This window comes from Pipra filicauda, unplaced genomic scaffold (assembly GCF_003945595.2).
Source record: "Pipra filicauda isolate LSUMZ 115617 unplaced genomic scaffold, ASM394559v2 scaffold345_size814242_pilon, whole genome shotgun sequence".
NCBI classification, from domain to species: Eukaryota; Metazoa; Chordata; class Aves; order Passeriformes; family Pipridae; genus Pipra; species Pipra filicauda.
Genome location: NW_024104471.1, coordinates 127,439 through 149,523, shown reverse-complemented (window position 1 = coordinate 149,523; position 22,085 = coordinate 127,439). Strand labels below are relative to the sequence as shown.

General features: G+C 41.7%; 1 protein-coding gene and 1 long non-coding RNA gene across 4 annotated transcripts in view; one reads left to right on the top strand and one right to left on the bottom strand.

Moving 5' to 3' along the window:
- The window catches only part of ARNTL (aryl hydrocarbon receptor nuclear translocator like), a 51,797-nt gene extending 41,308 nt beyond the window's left edge, over positions 1-10,489 (bottom strand). The window contains exon 1 of one of the 2 annotated variants that reach the window (XM_039384304.1): positions 10,375-10,489. The gene's annotated coding sequence lies outside the window, so the exon portion shown is untranslated. Of the gene's footprint in view, positions 1-6,072; positions 9,202-10,374 lie in introns of those variants that run through there. The other variant, XM_039384305.1, reaches the window with a different exon arrangement.
- A 3,336-nt stretch (positions 10,490-13,825) lies between these two features.
- The window catches only part of LOC113984470, a 35,285-nt gene continuing 27,025 nt past the window's right edge, over positions 13,826-22,085 (top strand). The window contains exons 1-3 of one of the 2 annotated variants that reach the window (XR_005564649.1): positions 13,826-13,920; positions 14,031-14,195; positions 14,812-14,928. This is a non-coding gene — a long non-coding RNA (uncharacterized LOC113984470). Of the gene's footprint in view, positions 14,196-14,811; positions 14,929-22,085 lie in introns of both variants that reach the window. The other variant, XR_005564648.1, reaches the window with a different exon arrangement.

Sequence of the window (22,085 nt, the reverse complement as noted above, 5' to 3'; positions counted from 1 at the left end):
GTTTATCAGTTGCCCTTTGTAACTGCAAGAGTTGTTAACCTCCTGCCTTCAGCATTCAGCTGTGCACTCCCATACAGCACTGGCGCTTACAAAACCCACAGTGAGCTTTTCAGAGCCCCAAAATAGATTAGAACTAATCCTATAAAAAGGTAATTTAAAAAAAAAAAAAAAGCTACAAGTCTGAGTAGATCACAGTGAGGTGATTCAGGAGGTCAAACAAGTGCCAGCACTATACAATGGAGGGGCAGAGATGACAAACTCACCAGCAAGTGTCCATATAACTTACCTCTCAAACACACCTGAACACGAGCACACAGGTCAACTTCCTAGAGGATGTTACAGCAAGAATAAGCCCACGAAGTCCACAGGGCAACAGAAGGATTCAAGAAACAGTCTGAAAAGCACTTATTTTGTTGGTGAGCTGCTCTTTTGAATACATTTACCCCTTTTATAGAAGGCTGTTTTATCAACACCAAAGTTTAATCCACCTCCAATACACGGGAGCACAGTCAAGAAAGGAGCTGGATGAATGCTATTCAACATGCAGGGAAGTCATGCTTAGGAAACATTGCTCCATATTGGAATGGCAATAAAACCATCAAATATAATTGCACTGAGATGACTGATGTTTACAGCCTGAAAAATAGCAACGTGAAAACTCTGAAGATAAGCAGAACACAACAACACAAGAAGCCACCAGGAACTAGGAGAGCACGCCTTTGAAGGGTGGAAGGCAATGAAAAGCTCACATGTGGAAGTAATTCTGAGGAGTACACTCCTGGAAGGATGTGTGGAAAATACAGAACTACATCATGAAGAATGATTGAAGAGAAACCCACATGCTGTTGCCAAACAAAGACTCAGCCAAACCACGTCATAGGGAGGAGTTAAAGAGGATATGCTGGGTTGTATTTGGAGGTGGAAAACTGTGGTGCTTCACTACAACATGCAATTAGGTTTGCTAGAAAGGGCAAAGTTAACTGTATTTATCCCTAGTGTTTCTTTAAGTAGAAACCTGTTAGTCCATTGAGATTTTTCCAGGTGTTGGAAGGGCAGGAAATTTTCTTTTTTGCTTCCTGAAAGTCTTTGAAATCCACCTGCCAGCCACTCCTACAGGCAAACCTGAGAACTTGCACCAGTATTATTCTCTGAGCCGGTTGCCAACACAGCATGGTTCCAAAACATTGTCATCACCACAAACCACACATATAGACACACACAAAAAAGCAAACAAAGCACTCACAGAACTGAGACAAAAGGACAAAAAGCCACACAAAGGAAATTTTAAGGGTGAGTTTTATTTACAGACACACACACACAAAAAAACCAGGGACCAGTCGAGACACTGGTTACCAAGTTTTCCGAAGTCACCCAGCAAAATTCAGCAGAAAAATGGAAAAATAGGTTTCATTGGCAAGTAACAGAAACTGGTACTTTTTCAGGTTTGTCAAGGAACATCATCATGTCAGTATGTTTGGGGCTACAGGGAACTAGCAAAGCACAGAAAAATCCTAAAACTAGAGGACAAGTTGGATGAGTGACCAATATTTGTTTTAAAAAATAAGAAGTTGGCATCTGAAATCTGTGTCAAAGGAAGTACATTACACAAGTTCTACAGCACACCATGAATGAAACCATGGAGGCTTAACCTCTTGCCTGAGCAAATCCTGCTCTAAAAAGCACAATTATTTTGTCTAAAAAGCACTCAGAACTCTCCAACATTGACTTAAGCATTTAAAGGGACCTCAAAAATCATAGAAGATTGAATAATAATCATTACACAATAATAATGCTACAACATTACTTAGGTCTCTAATGAGATACCAACAGGCATTTTTTTCCTTACTTTTTTTTACAAGGAGGATTTTTTTTTTGGTCCTGCCTCTTTCCAAGATGTGCTACTATTTGGTCCTTACTAGTGTTTATGTGCTCTAAGAAAAAAAATTAGGTCAATTCATTTTAAGCAGAAGGTATGGATTCTCCTGTTAACCGCTGACTTAAACTTCTTCTTACTTTCCATCTGTATTCCCAAATTAAGTTCAAAAGTTTTAGTAAATCTTTTTAAGAAGTTCACATTACAGTCATACAGAAAGCTTTTCATGTCACTGAACACAAGGACAATTCTCCTAAAGAGCTATTTGACAGGAACATCAAGAATTAAGGTGCCAGTATTTCCTTAAGGGGAAGCCTGGGTAGATTTTAGAGAGTTTTGCTTCCAAAAACAGAACATGGAGACAAACTTACAGCCAGATGAGAACCATTCTTAAACAGCAAATCAAGATTTTTTTATTATTTTTCTTTTAGTAAACAGACAGGTCCCCTCCTAAAAAGGGAGTGCAAATAGTGATCTTGGAAAAGAAAAATCTTCTTCCATTCAGTCTCTTCCCTCTATTCCATTTCCTCCAGATTTCCTGGCAAGTCTAATTGGAGGCATTGCTGGGCCTCTGCTCATTTCAGATAAATTATCAGTTTGACAACAACTTGGACACACAAGTGTTCAGCTCTGGCACAGTCAGGTGACCGTGGTGAAGGAGCTCCTGGGAGATTTGCGTATCTGAAACACTTCTATATTTGTTCATCTGGAAACCCAGGAGCATATGGGCCAGTGAGGGGAAAGGGAAAAGGGTCAGAGGGCTAACTGAGTTACTATTGCTTGTTAGAAAACAGAATTTTTCAAAAAAAATGGCGCAATAAATATTGAAAAGCTCCCCTGTATAGCTCCAGAGATTAAAGTAAAAAGTCACTCGTTTTTCTGGCTTCTGGGTTTTATTATCAAAGCCAGTTTTCTTTAATCAAATTTTTATGTAGATTTATGAAAGAAATGACCCAACACAGCTTAATCCAAAAATATTCTGCCACAAAGCCTCTGCTTCCACATCAAGGCTGCAGTGTAACACGTTTAAAACAGCACTCTTCACACTTACTGCCTCTCCCACCTGCCTTTCAGGACTACTCATTCCGTGAGCTCTGCTGTTTCCTAACCTACAAAAGCAGAAACGTTTATGAAGTCACAAGTTGTATGGTCTCAGTAATCCCAAATCAATCTTCGTGGGAAAAGCCAGCCTTGAGTCCCAGCAGATTCCCCAGTTCAGTATCTTTGCCCTAACACATCTGCCCCTATGGAACAGAGGGACAGGACACACACAGGGAAATGCTTAGCTGGGAAAGAGGTGGAGAGTTGATAGAGGCTACATTGTCCATATCAATCCAGCTTAAATCATCATCAAAACTCCCGTCCAAATTCATCCAGCTGTCACTGGATGTTGCAAAGGATTCATGTGTCATGATAAAGCAAATTGCTGGGCACCAGATAATTCTTTTTGGCCATGGAATTTTGATTTTTGTCCTGCCAAAGTACCAGAAAGTCTCTCTGGTGATGCTACCCCCGAACAGCGGCATTTCCCACACAGATGCTTGAAAGTCTCCAAAACTTCATCAGTCAGCCCAGAATTCTTGGGAGGGACATACAGATGAAGGATACAGTCAGAAAACTTGCACAGTGGCATCAGCTGGACAGAGTCGCTAAAATTTGCTCTAAGATGGTCAGCTGATAATTTCCACCAGGAATGGGAATGTGGAAAAATCAGTTTCCATAACAGCTGACTGCTGTAATTTTCTCCTCTGCTGTTTTTTTCCCTCCTCATCATCTTATTCTTGACAATGACAAAAGCATTAGAGTCACAAATGAGCTACTCCAGCTAAGAAAATAAAGCAGGCATTTGCTATGGAAGAGTCTCATGGTCAAGTCAGAGAAATTAGGACAGGAATTACCTCATTCAGCAAATAATGCCAAGTACAGTAATTGAGATCTCTTTATTGCCAGCTGGGATATCTTAAACAGACTGAACTAGATTTTAAAATGCCACAACAGGGAAATACCCATCTTACTGCAGACTCTTTCCTGGACAGACAAGCTGACCAAGTTGCACATGTCTCAGACAGGGATAAATATATTTATATAAAAGCCCTAGAGTTTCTAACAGAGATGAAACGGAAAATCCCAGCACAAACCCAAGCTAGCATAAACTCTTTGCTCTTATTTATGTCTTCCTGTTTAGAATAGGAAGATCAAATTACTGGCCTTGTATTTCTAAAATATGAATAACTTCCAGTACTTCTAGAATTTGGACCCAAACTGCACAGCAAGCATTTGACAACATTTTAAACAGAATATTCTTTAATTACAGAGCACTTCCAGCAACTCTAATGTTTTTATGTGACAACTCCCTCTAAGAAGTCACTGAGCCTGACTTGACAGGTTTCTAAAATAAACTGCAATATTCAGAGGCTGGTTTGGCCATTGCAGCCAAAAAATATCTTCAAATAAGAGAAACAGGAGAAACTCTATAAAAACAGGGAGAAGACAACACTATTTTGTAATAGAAACTTCTAAGCCCTAGTAAACTGGGTATAGATTAAAAGCACAGTATAATGTTTTCTAGGACAGCACGTTTGCCTAACGTTCTGGGCCTTTATCAGACTGTTAAGGAAAAAAACCTAAATCCAGATACCAGAGCCTTCTAAGATCACAAACCTCAGTGGATTTCTGAATTTGGGCCACATCCTGAGCATAAGACAAAAGTACTCTTAAGTATATTGATGGCACAGTGTTAATACTGATTTTCTTCCATTCTCAGTCAACAATTCCAGAACTTCAAAATGGAAAACCCAATGTGGTCAAGACAAGGTCAAAGAACATATTCTAATATAAACCTCAAAACCAAATATCTGATTTTTTTTTTTTTTGCAATGTATTCTGGACCACAAATTTTGTCCCTGATAAAATGAGCAGGCCATTCTAGTCTACAGGCAAAATAAATACTATTTTAAGAGGTTATACTAAAACTAATAAGCCAGTAGCCAAACTGCAGCACAAAGCCCCAAAACTCCGGGGGATTTAAAATACAGTTATCAGAGGTCCTTGAGTGAAAAGTAAAAGTAACAGCAGAACTCAAACCAAAGCCATCTTGCTGACACTCTCAACACAACTACAATCCATACACACACCATAAAGGATAAAAGTTTTGTTATTTTTAATGTATTATTTTGATTCAAATTGGAACAGAAGTCGTAAATTTCATAATACTCCAAGAAAAATCCACAGATAACAAAGAAATCCATTCATAGCAAGTCAAAGAAAGCAAAACCCAACCAAACCAGTTCAAGGAAACTATAAAACTACCAGTTTTAATGACAGAAAAAAACATTCTTAGAAAAAATGAAAAGTTAAAATAAAAGTATATGAGTTTTATTTTCTCCTGGTTTTTTCCTTCTCACTCCACCCAATTAATATTCTGCAGTACTGCATTATTTAGCAATTTCTACCAAAGTCTTTCTGATTTTGTCTTCTTTCGTTAGACAAACTATAAAAAGCACAGGCACTTTAAGGGAGTTTCCAAGATAAAAAGAACTTGAGACTAAGAATAACACTTATTTCTGAGTTCTCTGATAGTCTCAATTCATTCTCCCTTCGAAACCTACATCAATCCCAAATGAATAAAACTGGATTAGAGTTTTCTGAGTAGTCCTGTATCAAGAACACACCCAATCTTTAAAATACGTGGGTTCCATTAACTAATTTTTAGCTGACACAGAAAGGAATTGAGGCAAAAGGCTGCAACTGAATAAGCACCTACGACTTACCATAAAATGCCTTCCTATGAGAGTGATTTCAGAGTCATGCATCTTAGGAATTGCCCAATATCCTTCCCAGTGTTACAGGAATGACACCTGGGAAGATGGATTTCCACCCCAGCCACGCCAGGGAAGGACCGTTAAGGATTTAGCAACGCGTTTGCTGCTTGTACCGGGCGCCACTGACTCGCCTTGCACCTGGAAAACAGAGCCTACTGGGATTTGCAAGGAAAGCACTGTCAAAACAACCAGGAAAACTACAACCCTCTGCCTCAGCTGCTTGCACTCACATGAATGGGTTTATTTAAAGTTAGCAGAGAACGTCAACACCTTGGGCCACAAGAAACGTGGCTTGTTAGTTCACCATTCTAAAACCCTGCCAAGGATATTCCTTGCTCTATAAGCAGCCTACTGGCACCGTTCCTAGAGAAGACCAACCTAGTGAACTCCAGCACGGCTCCAGGGCAGGGTCACAAGCTGTTCTGACACCAGCAGCTGACCCAGAAGTGCGTCTGACACAGGAGACATTGAATAACAGCTTCTCAAATGGCAGGAGGCTGAAAAGGTTACAAGCACCGGGCGAAGAAATCTCTCTTTGCAGCTGCAAAGGAGAGAGGACGACCCAGAAAGGTGAACACAAACAATCCTGCACTTTACACGTGAAGAACCCATTGTCAGCCACTTCTTGAACTGAATTAAACTGTAAACCAGGAACTTTAGCAACGGCTAAAAATAAATTTGAAATAATACCAAACACAACAGAAACTATCGATCTTCTTTGGGGCAAGGGCTGAAATGCCAGACTGTATTTTTTAGTTAATGAATATTGCAGGCTGACAAAGCCTGAAGATGCTGTTTTGATCTGTACTCTTCTGCAGAAATGGATTAAAAGAGAAATTACATTTCTCAACATCTGGTGAAAGATCAGGTTTCCAAGGAGATGAAGTCTGGGCCTTGGATAAGTAGCCTCACTGCATTTTTCCAACAAATTGAGGTAAAAAAAGGCAGGTGCAATATGTAGTTCATGCCAGTGAGTTATTCACCCCAATGTGCACCTCATTCAAGGTGAAGTTCAGTCAGGTATACATCACAGGTTATCTGACAATATTCAAAAAGTGATTAAATACAGATAAAAACAATCTGATAATTACAGTGGAGATCTCCTCCTCACACCAAAAAAACCCTCAAAACTTCAATAGGCTTTTTAAATAACTCAGTACACCAATTCTTTAGAAGAAAAGCATTCTCATTTTGCAAGTCCATCATTTCGTGTTCTGATTCAATGCCTTGAGTTCCAACTACGTAACACCTGAGTACACAAAATTCACCAGTCTGGATTTGATTTAACTAAACCTGGAACTGCTGCAGTGCAAGACTACCATATACATACAGATACATACACACACACATCCCCCACAGGCAGAGTATACCTCTGCTTTACTTTAGTCCATCATCTGAAATCTATCTTAACAACTCTTGGAGAAAGACCCAGATGGAAAATGCACTTGAAAATGCCATAAAACACCTTATTTTCATCTTCAAGCACCTCCAAACCTCCACAGTAACTTCCATGGGTTTATCAAGCAGAACTTCCAACAACTAAGTTCAAAAGTTGGTGCTGAGATCCAGTCAGCGTCATCTCAGCTACTGCACTTATCAAAATCAGTAATTTCAGGCTGAAGTTCTCTGACTGTGATGACTGACAAAAATTAAAGTTTCAAACCATGTCTAATGTATCAAAGTAAATAGAGAAACCTGAAGTATTCTTTGAGTTCTGTCAACTTACTGACAACCAAACAGCTCTGCAAGATTAAAAATATGTATTCCTTCAGGTTCTCCTGCCCCTCCTGCCACAGTGTAACCACACAGGCAATTGGGTCCGTGCTGAAAACAGCGTAAAATATCGAATTTGAGCTGGAAAACAGCTTCTGCATTCCTGTAAACTAATTAACCTGCATGTCTCCTGCTAACAGTGCCATTGAAAAATGGCACACAGGCTGCAGCCACCACAGTTGCCCTCAGCTTTGTCATCATTGCCTTGCACAGTATCAAGGAACTGTGTGCAACTTTGAGCTCTGCCAAATAAATTCAGTGAGTCCTCACTGTTCTTATTCCTGGTTTTCCAAAAGACTTTTTGAGAGCAGGTATTTGAAGGAAAAAAAACCCCTCCCCCTACAAACATCACCTTCCTAATACATTCCAAGCAATGGTCCCCAAATACAGCAGATCTCTTGGGAGCCCATGGTGACAGTGACATGGCAGCAGATCCTACTTCCAGCTTTGTGGAATTCCAGTTACAGTCACCTTAGTTTACTGACAGCCAAACCAAACAGCTCTCCTCACATTCTCTGTGGAAATTCCCTCTTGCCTGGGCACTCTCCCAAGGAACTTCTTTTACAGACCCCAAGCCTACACAGCCCCTCACACCACAGCTGGTATCCAAACAGACAATGGGAACACACAGCATGGAAAGGAAGACAGGATAAAGCAGCCTATTAATCCAATAAAAAGTTGTGGTTAGAGGTTATTTTACATACAAGTAGGCATCAAAAACCATGAATGGCCATGAGAAACACAAACCCACAGAAGTCAGAAGTAGTAGAGCCTTTCCCCTTAATAAGCAACTGTGGTTTAGAATAACCAGACTGAGAGGCCTGTAGTTGCTGATGCTTCAAAGAGCTATTTACATTTGCATATTCCTAGAGGATACAAAACATACGTTCTTGGGAGGGCAAGACCGTTTACAGAGACAGTTAGCCAGAATTACAGCTAATTAAAACAAACATCCTTTCTTTTCTCCCCTACAAAAAAAAAGCTGCAGCCCGTGTATTATCAGTCAATCCCATCTAAAAAGCACTTTTGATTAAAGAAAAGATATACTGAACAGGCAGGACCAGTACTGTTTTAGCTTAATAAAAAGAGAAACACAGTATCATTTTGAATGTTGAAGCATTTTTTAAAAATTTCTACTTAAAGACTGAATTTTGAGACAAGATTAGACTCAAAATTATCCCAGCAGACGATCGCTCCCTGCAGCTGACCCTTTCTACCTCGCACACTGAGAAAGCACTTTAAAATTCCTGCGAGCATATTTGCTTCCATGGCAAGGAAACACACCCACTTGTTCCTTCACCGTTATTTTCCAAGTACCAAAACCTTCCCAAAACTGTTATAGCCGAGGCACTGGAGTAACAGAAACCCTCGGCAATTAAAAATGCAAAGCGATTCTTCCTCCTGCCTCCCCAAGCGCAAAAATCCCGATCTCGGGAAGCCGCCTCGACGCTCCCGGCGTGTGTTCCACGCATCCCTTCTCCCCGCGGCAGCCCAGGCGCTCAGAGGTGTCAGACGCGGCCCCGGCACCGGGAGGGCTGCCCGGGAACGGGGCGGGTTCCCCATGGAGCGAACCCCTCGGGCGGGACCGGCCACCGTGCGACACATCCACGGGAATTCCCAAATTCCCAAGCACCACCTTCGCTCGGGGGGCTTCACGCGGGGCCTCCCCGGATCCCGGGGTGACCGGCAGAGACCCCGCTCGGACGGGGCCGCTCCGGTGGCGGGGCCGGGGCACCGACCCCTCCGTGGGACCCGCCGCCGCCCCCCCGTCCCGGGGCAGGGGCACAGCCCGGCCCGGCCCCCCCTGTCCGCGGCGGGACCCCGGCCCGGCTCTGCCCACGGCGGGGCCCGGGCCCGGCTGCGAGCCCCGTTCCCCCCTCCCGGTGCTGCCACAGCCGCGGGGCCACGCACCGGCCGGGGCTCCCACGCCGCGGTCCCGGCTCCCGGTGGTAGGGGGCACAGCGCCGCACCGCCGCCGGGGGGGTCCCCAGAGCCCCCCATCTCCCACTCCGGTTACCCCCAATCCCGCCGCTCCCCCCCATCCCGGCGATCCCGCTGTTCCCGGGGCGCGGCGGCTCCGCCGGGGCCGCGCTCCCCTCACACCCCCCGGCCCCCCCCGCTCTCCCCTCACGCCCCCCCCAGCCCCCCCAGCGCCCCCCGCCCGCCGCCCCTCGCGCTCACCGCGGGCTCCGCGCGCGCCCCACGCCGCGCCGCGCCCGACCGAAGGGAGGGGCGGGGCGGGGGTCGCGGCCCCCTCGGCAGCGCCGCGCGCCCGGCTCGGCAGCCCCCCGTCCCTGACCTACTTTCCGCCTGGCTTGCCACCCGACGGCGCACCACTAACCTACTTTCCAGCCAATGGCACCCTCCCCCGGCCCCGCGCCGGACGCGCCCGCCCGCCAACGAGAGAGCGGCGCCGCGCCCGCCCGGGCCAATGGGCGGCCGGGGAGACGGCAGCGCCCGCCCTCCCGAGCAGGGGCCAATCCCCGAGCGGCCCCGCTCCAGCGGCCAATGGGGAGGGCGGACTGGCAACGCTGGCCCCGCCCCACGGCGCGCGGCGGGGGGGGGGCCCGTGAGGAACCGCTGGGGACCCGGATGTGGCGATGGCGGCGGGGTCGGGGAGGGGTCGCGCAGAGTTCGGAGGGTTCGTCTCGGCCGCGGCCGCATTCCCCGGGCAGTGCCGCCCGAGGCTGCCTCTCACTCCCCCGCGCCACCCCGCGTCCGCCGGTAGGGTTCGCCCGCGCCGCTGCGTCACTGCCGCGTGACGTCACCGCTGACCGTGACGTCACGCGGCGAGGTGTGAAGGTCATGGCGGCGCTGCCCCGACAGCGTCTCCCGCCCTCCCGCAGGACACCGCCCGGGGCCCTCGGGGAGGCCCCGCGGCCCGGCCGTGACCACCCACCCACCCACCTCCCCGGGACCTCGGCACCGCCGCGTCCTTCAGCTCAGCGCCGCCTCGGCGGCCTCCGCCGGCTCCCGCTGCCGCACCGGGCCCGCGTCACCCCGCCGGCTCTGTGTGCTTGTGTCGGTGCCATGTCACCGAGCTGATGTTTCGTCATACAGCGCATTCCTGAATCCGCCCGTGACAGCCCCGAGGCTCCCTCCCGCCGGTCTGGGCAGCCCGTGTGTGGCGCTGGCCCCGCTCTCGCTGTCACCAGCGCTCCATCTCTCCCAGAACAGTCCTATGGCACCGTTGCCGTCCCAGCGTTAATGTTGGTCTGCGGCTGTGCAAGGCCAGTGATGGAACATGGCAAAGCCATCCACTGCACCATGTTACAGCCTAAATTTAGCTAATCCACGCCACGGCACTGGCATCTATAGGGGATATGTTGCAAGCACATAATCACAACTTAGCTGCTTTCAAATGCAAACGCTTGCTAAGTGTGATTGCACGGTTGCCACATCAGATTGTCGTGTCCACACTGTAATTGCCTTAACATTTCCTGTCCCGTGATGCCACATCCCAAAGGTTTACTGGTGTAACTTCACCAGGGAAGTGGGGATTTGCAGCAGTATCACATCACAGCACGGTTGTGGTTACCCCAGTGCAGTGGTTGTGGTTATCCCAGTCCACTCACAGGACGTGGGCTCATCCTATGACAGCATTAAGTTTTGGTTTCCACCCAATTGACTTGGGACTAAACACAGGCAACAAGTGGCCCCTGCTGGATACCAGCTTTCTGTTCACATCAGGATGTTCCCGCTCGAGGAGAAACCCTCCAGCAGAACAAGTTAAATGAAATCCCATACATTAGCAGGATGCAAATGTATACCATGAAGAAAAAGGAGAAAATGCATCTTTTTTTTTTCCCCAGCAAGTGTTTTAGTGGTGCTGCTTTGATTTGTATTACTGCACAGAAGTTATGGAGGTGGAGAAGTCTCCTTGACTACTTCTTTCTCCTAAGTCTTTGTAATTTTGATCATTGTTTCTACCCATCTGTAGAAATAATCTTCCTTATGGACTCAATCACATACTGTCTGTTTTAATGAGCCCAGTGACTGTTGTAGGGAGTGATGCCAAGTGTGATGATCTTTAGCTATTTCTGTAGGAAAGCAGCTTAGCAGGCCATATGTCATATTTCCTAGTAAATGATTGTTTTGAATTGTTTTTATACTGTAGTTTCTATTCATGAGATATTAAAGAAAATAGCATCTGGTTAATCAAATTCTGAATTTCAGCATATGATGATATATATCAATCCTATTCTGTGACTTTCTTGGAAATAGATTGCAAGTTTAGTGCAGACAGTTTCTCTCTGTTGGCTGGTAATAGGTGACTATTATACCTTAAAATTTTAAGGGTGAAGAGCTAAGACAGTTTGAAGTTTGACAAGAGCTGAGCTCAGCTACTGTTGCCAGAAAGGAGTTTGCACCACCCTTCTACCACACATTTCTAAAGACAAACAGCAAACAGACGAAGTGAGGCTTGAGCAAAGGTAGAATATTTTCTCCTTGCAGGGTTCTTGAGGGAGCACTTGAAACTGAGATCACCCCACAAATTGTGGAAGCTGCTGGACAGAGTAGCAGGTGTGTCTGATACAACAGCAAAAGCATTTCCTCATCCAGACAACTCAGACCTGATTAATTTTCAGATTTTACTGTTTTTTTTAAAGAAGGCAAATTGGATCTTAAGCAGAATTTTAACTGGCTCCCTATGTTAATATATTACGGGTTACACCATGTTTAAACTTGAAAATTTAGGCTCCTTTTTTGGCTTAAAATTAGGATTTCAAAACAGGAAGAGTGTGCTGTGTGGCAATTGTACTGAAAACATTTTATTAATATAATGTTGGAACAACTAGCCTATATTCCAGCTGATCTTCTTGACTATATTCATGTTTGAATGCTATAGTAACCACTCTCCTGGTCTTGGGGTTTTGATTTTGTGTCAAGAAGAGCAGTGGGTGTGATCTTCTTTAAATGCAGCCTAGACAAGGTATAATAAGGCCGTGTCAGTGGTTTCACTTTAGAATCTGCAATTTTTAATTGATTTTAAAATCCAGATAATTACTTTCATTCAAAAAAAAAAGGAATCTAATTTCTCAACTGATAACCCAAAAACTCCCAGGGTTTTTTTGTTTGGGCTTTTTTTGGGCAGAGGTTTCCTTCAAACAGTCTTGATGTATCTCTGCAAGAACAGATGTTCAGAAGTAACGAGCCAAATTAGTCCTTTGTTGTTTTGGTTGTGTTTCCTCTGAAATATGATTCATGACCCCAGTTAGAGACACAGAGGGACAGAAATCTCTGAGTCTTTGGAGTGTGAGCTTTTGTAAAATAGTTTGGAGATAGTATTTTACATGTTTATTTTTTAATGTCTTCCAAAATGCGTCCAAGATGTACTATAGATTTTAGCACCTATCTGTGGATCCAGCTGCTTTAGAGCATTTTAAACAGCTGCTGTTTGCTTATAGATTTTTTCAGACATGCAATATTAATTAACCTGTTTTAGCCTTTAATCCAGTCTCTTCCTCCAATTGACATACAAGCTGGGATCTCACCTACAGCAGAAGTTAGAGCTCACAGAAAATTAGCAAGGCTTAATAACTTGAATGCCTGGATTTCTTCTTCTGTCTGTACATTAAACAACCCAGAGATGTACTGAGCCATGTTTCTCACCCTGTTACAGAGAACTGGTGCCTTGATTCAACCCAGTTATGAGGGCAGAAGAAACTGGAGACTGTGGCTTGGGCTGTTCGCAGACTGATGCAAAAAAACCTTCATAGTGGTGGTTTGTTTACTATGGTCTGTCACAGCTCATGTGTGGCTGGCTCAAACCTCTTCAAAACAAAAGCTTTATCATAATAAGCTATTGCAGACTCATTCTTTTCACAGTTCACCAAATCCCTGAGTTATTACAGAACCCAAGCCCAGGGAATATTAGGGTTTGCTGCTTTTGTTTGTATAAACACTTCTTACTTTGAAGAGTGTACCTCCTACCACAATGTTTTCTAATTTGAGCATTAAAAATCATACATAAAAAGGAATAAATGTTGACTTTTTCATGTGCCTGCTTCCTTCTGAGCTTCTTGAAACCAATTCTTCTTCTTCCCAGCCTTTGTCATAATTTCAAGGGCTAAAAGCCCATTTCAGACAAAATGAGAAGATTCTTATACGATCCATTGATTTCAGCCCTGTGGTCTCTGAGAACACCAATTAATATTCAGAGACTCAATAGGAACTCTCAAGAGCTGGCAATCCACTGTCTGGCAGCAGAACAACAACAGGAAGAAGAATCTAAGGAGGAAAATTAGGCTAAATCCAGGGAGTTTAAAAATTCTGAGTCCTTCTCTGCAATATTTTATCAATCTTTGTGGAAGGCTCAGGACAAAGAATTTCTGTCTTTATCTGGATTCAACCTTAATGAAGGTTGAAGCACTTCAGAGTTTTTACTTCATTAAAAATATATGGAAGCTAGTTTGTTTTTCAGAGACTGGGAGTCGGAACCTGAAAGACGTGGTAAATTGTAAATACCTTGATAAAATTGCAATGAATAAAATATTTGAAGTTAAAAAGTCTTGAAGACTACAGCATTTTTAAACAACAGTATTTCATACTTTTTTTCCTAGGATTCACTGGTGTGAGATTCTTAGCACCCTTCACAAAAAAATAATAAAACATTCTCAAAACCATTTTGTTAGAAGAGAATCAGACCAAAGACACTCTTGAAATTGCTGGCTGCCTTTCTTCAAGATTTGTTGAGGACACCAGGATTCAGAATAGAGTTTTTATTGGTAGGGGTATTACAATTTTCTGCATTCCATTGGCAACTGCATCTTTGCATGGGATTAATTGGTTTCTTCATAACAAAGAAAGCTATTGATTTTATAGTGCTTTTTTTTTTGTCTTATCTATCTTTCATCCTTTTTCAGGGTGGTGGCAGCTTCACTTGAACAATGGTATGAGAAATATAATCTTTCTCATAGAACACAGAAAAAAAAGATCTGTTAGGCATTGGTTGCTGCATTTCAGGAGAGTAACAGCACTCCATTATGGAAGGGTGAAGCTTAATTTATTCTTGGAATAAAGTTTCATTTAAGAATAGCAAAATCTATTAAATCTGTAAGCTAAATTTCACAGAACAGCCAGAGCAAGAGCATGTGCAGCTTTGACTTGAAGGTGTGGAAAAAACCTCACCAAGACTTTTCCTTTTGGTAATGAAATGAACAGAGATTGAATTTCATCCAGCCTTAATTTGCTTGTTTTGAGGGGAAAATCAGAAGCAGAATCAGTTGAACAGAAAGGTATAGATGGAATTGTAAATGTCATTCAAAACAGTATTCCTTTTCATACTGGCTAATTAATAGCCACAGACTGTATTAATTAAATATAATATATTCCCTTTTACAGATTGGAAAAACAGGCCTGGAGATTAATGAGTTGGCCAGGATTACACCCACATAATAAGTGAGATGCAAAGCCACAATTAGAACTGGAGTACCTCATGGCAGCCTTCTGAAGAGTTTGGTAAGTCACTCAGCACCTCAAGTTAGTTTTTCACATCAGTTACACAAAACATTTTACTTGTTTTCCAAGTACAAGGAAACCATGATGCTTAGGACACATATTTTGAAAAGAAGGTACACAGTCTGTAAAAATTAAGGGCTTGATTTTATTTTCAGTAGTGCTGATAACTCTTAAGAAAAGCTTAATAATCCGTGGCTAGGGGATAGTGTAGTTCGAATCCATTCATTTAGGATTTCCAGATTGACAGGCTGTAATATGACAGTGGGATGGTGATTTTTATTTTTTGGCATTTCAAATTGTAACTATACTAGACCTCATTCTGGAGTTTTTACTTAATTCTCACACAGTCAAATTTCAGCATTGGTTTCATACTGATTGCACTGGGCACCTTGGAGCAAGGCCTGCAAACTCCCACAGTTAAACACATGGCATAGTTTGTACTTCCCCACAGCATTCCACATTCCTCTCCTGTGTTTTAAGATTAACACACTTTCAAAGTTGTGATTAGCTGTAGACAGGACAAAGGGGAAGAGAAGCACATCTTTTATGGTAAGTTGGGATTTCTCCTTTGTCTACAGGCAATTAATTAAGTGGTGTGTTAATATTACTTTGATACAAAGTAATGTGAGATAAACAACATTTTTGTTGACAGAGAAAATCGTGCTATTTTAAAAACAGAGCAAAAGCAGACTGTTTCTGAGGCTTGTGAGTGTATCAATCAGTAGGTGTGCCTGGCATGTTGTAAATGGGAAAGGTGGGAGGACTCCCTCTTGTTATTAGTACATGAAAAAAGACAGGAAGTACTTAGGGAAGGTTTCCCTCTTGTTCTGAGTTCCAGGAGAGTTATTCAGCCGAACACATGAATCACAAAGCAGGCTAAAAGGGAGTTTCTGTGTGGCACGAAAATAACAATCCTAAAGTCTGAAAAGTGAAACGATTTGATGCATTTGTTCTGCTGCAGATTTTTCATGGGAAATAGCAACCCCACGAATATTTGACAATGAGATGTCTTAGTGCATGAAATGTGAAATTTATGTAAGAAATAGCATCTTACTCATCAGCTGCTCTATTTTAATCCCTGCTCAGCATGGGGACTTTCATTTTGTGATCTATTTGGACAGCAGCTGGTACATTAGAGTTTTACGTTAGCTGACATCTCTACAATCTAAAGGACACTTAACATAATCCTGTAAAACCTATTCTCATATTTGTGCCCAGTCACTCATATTCCATCTCAGTGTCTTGTCTTTCCCCATGTATCTTGTCTGTCCATTCCATGTTTAAAAAAAAAAAGGTCCATGTATCAACAGCATTAAAGTTAGTCCCCAGTGATGTTTTGCAGTGGTGTGATCAAAATATATATATATGCAGCATATGTCATAAAAGGGATGTGCCATTTCAGGGACTGAAAAAGGCAATAAAAAGGAATCCATAGTAACATATGTTGGGGATAAATTCCAGCGACTAGGCACAAATAACAGGAAAGATTCTGCATTAGCTAATTATGTACAGACTACATGCATGATTTAGATTCACTTGGAAATATTTACCTCGTGTAAGTAGGAAATGGATGCCAAGTTGCAACCTAATTCCAAAACCTAGCCTCTTGCCATGATATCCTAGGACTTCATCTATCTGTTTGTGCAAAAAGAAAAGTCTTTTCCATCTTTGTGGATTTTAAATCCCAGCCAGCTCTAAACAAATGAAAAAATAGTCATGACAGAAGCCAAAGATACCTGTTCCTGGAGATGCTTGGGAAAAAGACAGATGAAGAGAAAGGACAAAATATGGGCACTGTTGAGCTATGTCAGGCACTGGACTCTTGAACATTGTATGAAGTGGAGCTACCTGTGCAGCCAGCTTGGAATGCTTTTCCCTGTCTCCCACACCTTCGTAGACCCTCCCTGGGTCTGACCATCCCTTGAGCTCTGATGTAGTTGCCTGGCTCATATACTCTGTGTTCTGGAGTATGTGAAGACTGGTAACTGAAGCTAGGAGGTGCCAGAATGTCCCACTGATGAGTTCAGGTGTTGTAAGGATAATTTGACTCTTTTCTGAGCAGGAAAACTTGACTAGGAAAGGTAGAAAGCTACTTTTCTTTGCACATTTTATTTCCTACGTAAGTCAACTGTGGCATCTGTTGTTTTTGCGTGTTTAGCTGACCTTGGCTGGTGAAATCTTAAGCACCAATGTCATAATAAATGTATTCTCACCCAGATTGTTGCTACAATCTCTTGGGTTTTAGTGGGAGGTATTCAACAAAGGAAAACAAGGGGACTTTAATCTCCACTTGTTCACCATGAGTGGTAGCCAGGAGGTTCTGCATCATGTGACTCACAGTGTGTCCTCAATCATTCAGCTCCACTTCCATGCTGGACTGGCACAGACCACTCATTTCTCCTGCAGTTGCCCAAACAGTTTGTACTTGAAGCAAAGCTACAAAGCTACCTACCACATCTGATACAGGTCCCACCCTGTCCACACCCACTTCATGACTTCATGAATCTGGTTATTAATTATGGACATGTCACTGGGAGTGGCATAAATTTGAACTATTCTTGTATACTGCACTTCTGTGATATCCATCTGATGTTTATACTTCCATATGTGGTCACAAACCTGAAAATTAAGGTCTTTATAGTATGATTTCAACTAATACAAATTACTATTCTATTCTTTGTGAGCAATTATTTTTTCTTTTTCCTTATGAAAAAAAAAAACAAAAAACAAAAGCAAAACACTGATTCTCAGCACGGGAAGCAAAAAAGATATTCTACCACACTGTAGGCTCAGAAAGAGCATGGAAGTGACTTATCACACTATTTATCTTAGACTTAACACAGACCTATCCACTCATCTGTGAACATGTGTTTGGAGACAAGGAAAGAAGGGTGTAGAGGGACTAGTCTGGATAACAGTCATAGTGTTCTAAAGTCATTCCTGTTGATGTTTTTTGAAAGTGTGGTGTTGCAGCTTGAACATGGAGGGAGTGGAAGGAGCACAACTAAAACATTCACTGTTGCCAGATAAATAGGGGGCCACCAGGCTGCCTCATGAGCCCAGGGCAGTGCAGGTGATACAGTCTAAGCAGATTGCTATGGCTTGCTCTGAGTGCTGCAGACTTCTCTAGAGGATGTTAATCAACAAATTTTAATGAGCAAAACCATGCAATTTTTTAATAAAAAGGTGCTAGTGGTCAGTTGCACTTCTTGTCCAGCATTACTTCTTGTCCAGTGTCACTTCAATGACTTTCACATAATGCTAATGAAATGTAAGATACTTATAAAATGTAAGATACCCTGTGGGTTTATTTACGCTGTTTATTTCCCCAGATACTTCTTTGCTTGCTTGGGTGCACAGGAAGTTGTCTGTTTAAAAGGTTTGTGTCATCTCCAGGTGTCCCATGGATCAACTTAAGAACCAGAGATGGAGAAGCGATGCATGAGATTACAGGGGAGCCTTAACAACTTAATGACAGACAAACTTGCAACACCCAACAAAATAAAATCCTTTTCAGTGCTTTCTCACATGCTCCTCCTGCAGGCTGTCTGGGTCAGAGAGCCCAACCAAGCTGATCCTGCCTCTGTGTCATGTTGGTGTGATATCTAGAACTCTTTTCATTCTACGGGAAGGAAATCTATGCTAAAAGTCTTTTCTGACTTTTTAGGAGGGTAACCATCCTTTTAGGTATGTGGTTTTCTTCTATTGTTTTAGACTTGATCTTTTAATTAATTCAAACTCCAAGTTGGAAGGAGCAGCTTGGAGTAGCCAATTATTTTGAATTTCCTTAGGTTTCCTTCCATAATCCTTATGTTGTGTCATACTTAATTATGTTGATGGCATAAAATAGTGTGCAGTTTTTCCTACATAATTCTTTTAATTTTGTCTTGGAAAATTCTTAGCCTGTCAAGAATAAGACCTATATCAACCCTAGTATAATTTTATTCAAATATAATATAACCACTAAAAGTAGCATTTCATCAGGCTTCTTTTACTCCAGATTTTAATTACTGTTCTCTAATGTATTGTTTGTAGTTTAATATCAGCTATTGGCTACATGGCTACAAAATCTATGAAAAAAAAAGAGATACACTGAATGTATAAATGTCAAGCATGAAAGGATGCATAAAGGTGGATAAGTATATTTATTGCAGCATACATCCACTGCTGAAATCCTGAATTGACTGTCTGCTTTCTAGAAATCTGATCTACATTTCATTAAGTGAATTGAAAGGCTTCCCTAAGTGGTCTTTGGATCAGACCTTTGGTGAAAGTAGGAAGTGTTCCTGTGTGCTTCTATCAGGTTTTCATGCCTTGTGTTGGGAACCGTAATTATATTAAGTGGCCAATATGAAGATTTTACAACTAATAAAAAAAACCAGACTTCTATCATTTGGCCTCTATTCAACCATTTCTATCTATTGCATTTGGTATTTCTCATGAGTATTGAATTCCCAAATATGACTAAAAAAAAATAATCACAAGTTAAATGGAAATATGAAGTGTAGCCAAGATTCCCTTGGAGCACTAGAAATGCATTCTGCTGTAAGATACATCTCATGTAACCCTATGGAATGCATTTGGATTTTGTAATGAACCGGGGGGTTGTGCACATTACTAGTATTGCAGTAATTAGTATAGTGCAGTAGTAACTCTCATTAGGAGAGTTAGGAGTGGGTTCAAGTATGTCAGATACTCTACCAGCAAAATAGATAGAGAGGTACTATTTTTGGAAGTATTTAGCAGCATAGGAACCCACTCCAATTTTTTTTTTTTAAATGGAGGCACTTGAAAAACATTATTTTATTGAAAACTCATGATGTATAACATTTTATCTGTATCATTAATTTCAGGAATGGATCAATGAGACTTCTCCAAATTTTATCCTGGTTAAAATGTTTAAAATTTAATGTTTAAAATTTTATGAAGACCTGAAAAACAATTGAGGTAAATGAGGAAAATAGGTGGTAGTAGAGTGAAATAGCAAATCATACCTGTGAGAAACAGTAAGTGTGTATTTCATTCATCTAATATGGGCCCAGAAGGTCTCTTATTTTTGACATACAGTTATTCCAAATTATGTACTGAGTTAGAACTCTGTGTCTGGGGTTCCCTGCATCTTATCTAAGACACTTTTCCCCCCCTATTTTTATATTTTTTTCAAGTACAGCTACCATCAGAATTGTATTTAAATGATATCTTAGCTATTTACAACCCTGGTCAGCACAGTCAGGCTGACAGAAATCTGCAATGTATTTATGACCTAAGGGCTTGTACTGTGCTTTCACAGAAAACAAATAGACAAATGGACAAATAAAAAGACAACAAAATTATGTTTATCTTAAAAGTCTGCAGAATTAATCTGTCATTTTTTTTCTTATCCCTGGGAAAGTAAAGCTGACATATATGCTATATTTTATATATAAAACCTTTCTTCTTCTTCAGGGCCCTTTTTAGTCTTTATATATATATATATATGTAAAATATAGCATATGTATATTATATATATAAATAATATAACATATATAACATCCATGTACGTAGTTTCCACATATGGTACAGGGTTTTTTTTCTATGTATACTCATTATTTTATTTTCCAAGTAATTTGCTTTTTAACTTTATTGAAAAGTTTTCTGCTGTTGGTCATATCTTGCTTATTACAGCACAAGAAATATATGTGTTTTCCTTTTTTTCCCAAAAGTGTCTCTTTTTGAGGATGACTCTGTTTGAGGATTGTTGTTGTGGTTGGTTAAACAATGTTTTGTGGTTTGGGCTGTCACAGAAAAGGCAGTTAAATATGCACATGCCTTATTATTATAAGGCAGATAGGTCAATAAATCATCAGGTGAGTGTTTGCTTGTCTTAGACATTTCTGTGTCTGTTAAATTGGGGGGCTGTCAGCAGATGATGAGAAAACATTCTTGATGGTGCTTGGTACAGGCTAACTTAGATGTCACCGGCCACTGGTTGCATAATCTCCTTAACTACAATCCTAGTCCAAGAAAACCCTTCTTCTTCAGGGCCCTTTTTAGTCTTTTCATGCATATTGTTACTCTTCCTATTCACACAGTAATCATTTTTACCCCATTTTGTCTCTGCTTTTAGACCAGTTCAGATGCACTCAGTGCTTTGAAAACAAACCTTTAAAGGCATTTTCCTTTGTTTTCAGGGAGAAGCCATAGTAAATGGCATATGCTTTTAAGCAATCAAAAGGCTTTGTGACTTTGCTTTCTACGTTGTTAATGCAGTTGGTACAGGTTCAGTGAGCTTTCATGTGTGGAAAATTCATCATATATCTATTTTTTGTCTCTCAGCACCTCTGTTAGTTTGATGCTGGGCTCTGACTAGCTCTTTATATTTCCATGGTTACAAGTAGTCACAAAGGTTCTGTTAACCCCCAAAGGCAGAGCGATTATGTCTTTTTATTTTCCTATGAGAAGCTTAAAATTAACAAATTAGACTATAGATATGAAAAGATTGTTTAAAACATTTCAGTAAAAACTTTTAAAGTTAATTTTCATTTACTCAAAAAGGGTCCGAGTCTTTTGCCACCAAAAGCGTGACTATGTCACGCTTTTTGCAAAGATGAGGTTTTTATCCAAAAACTTGGAGTATCTCTTTTCCTTTCCCTTTTAATTTTGATTGGAATTTGCAATAGGTTTTGAAGGCAGTGGATTTAGAGCAAACAATTCAGGCTCAGAGCTATCCTGTAATTAAATAATCAGAAATGACCCCTAAGCATTACTCTGAGTAGTATTGTATGTTTTTAAAGATAGAACAAATGCAGGTTAAGAAGCACACTAACTTGCTGAAGAGTGCAGATGTAGGCACATCCAAATCCGAATTTCAGACCTCAAATGGCTGTGTTTCTTTCTAACAAAAGACTGAGAGAAAGCCCTTTCTGACTTTCAGATCTCAGGATTCTTCCCAATAAATTAGGTGCAGAGAGTTGCATCCTCTGTGAGTGGATAAGACGTGTTAGAGGCTCTTAATAGGAGAAAGGCAGCTTGAAGGAGCAGTGTTTTTCTGAGAGGCTTTCTTTAGGTAAGATTAAAGCAGTGGCAGCTTTGAGGATTTTTATATGGAATAGACTTACATAGCCGTGATTTGTTTTGTGATGAAGAGCTCCGAATCAAGGAGAGGTTTCTGAATCTTC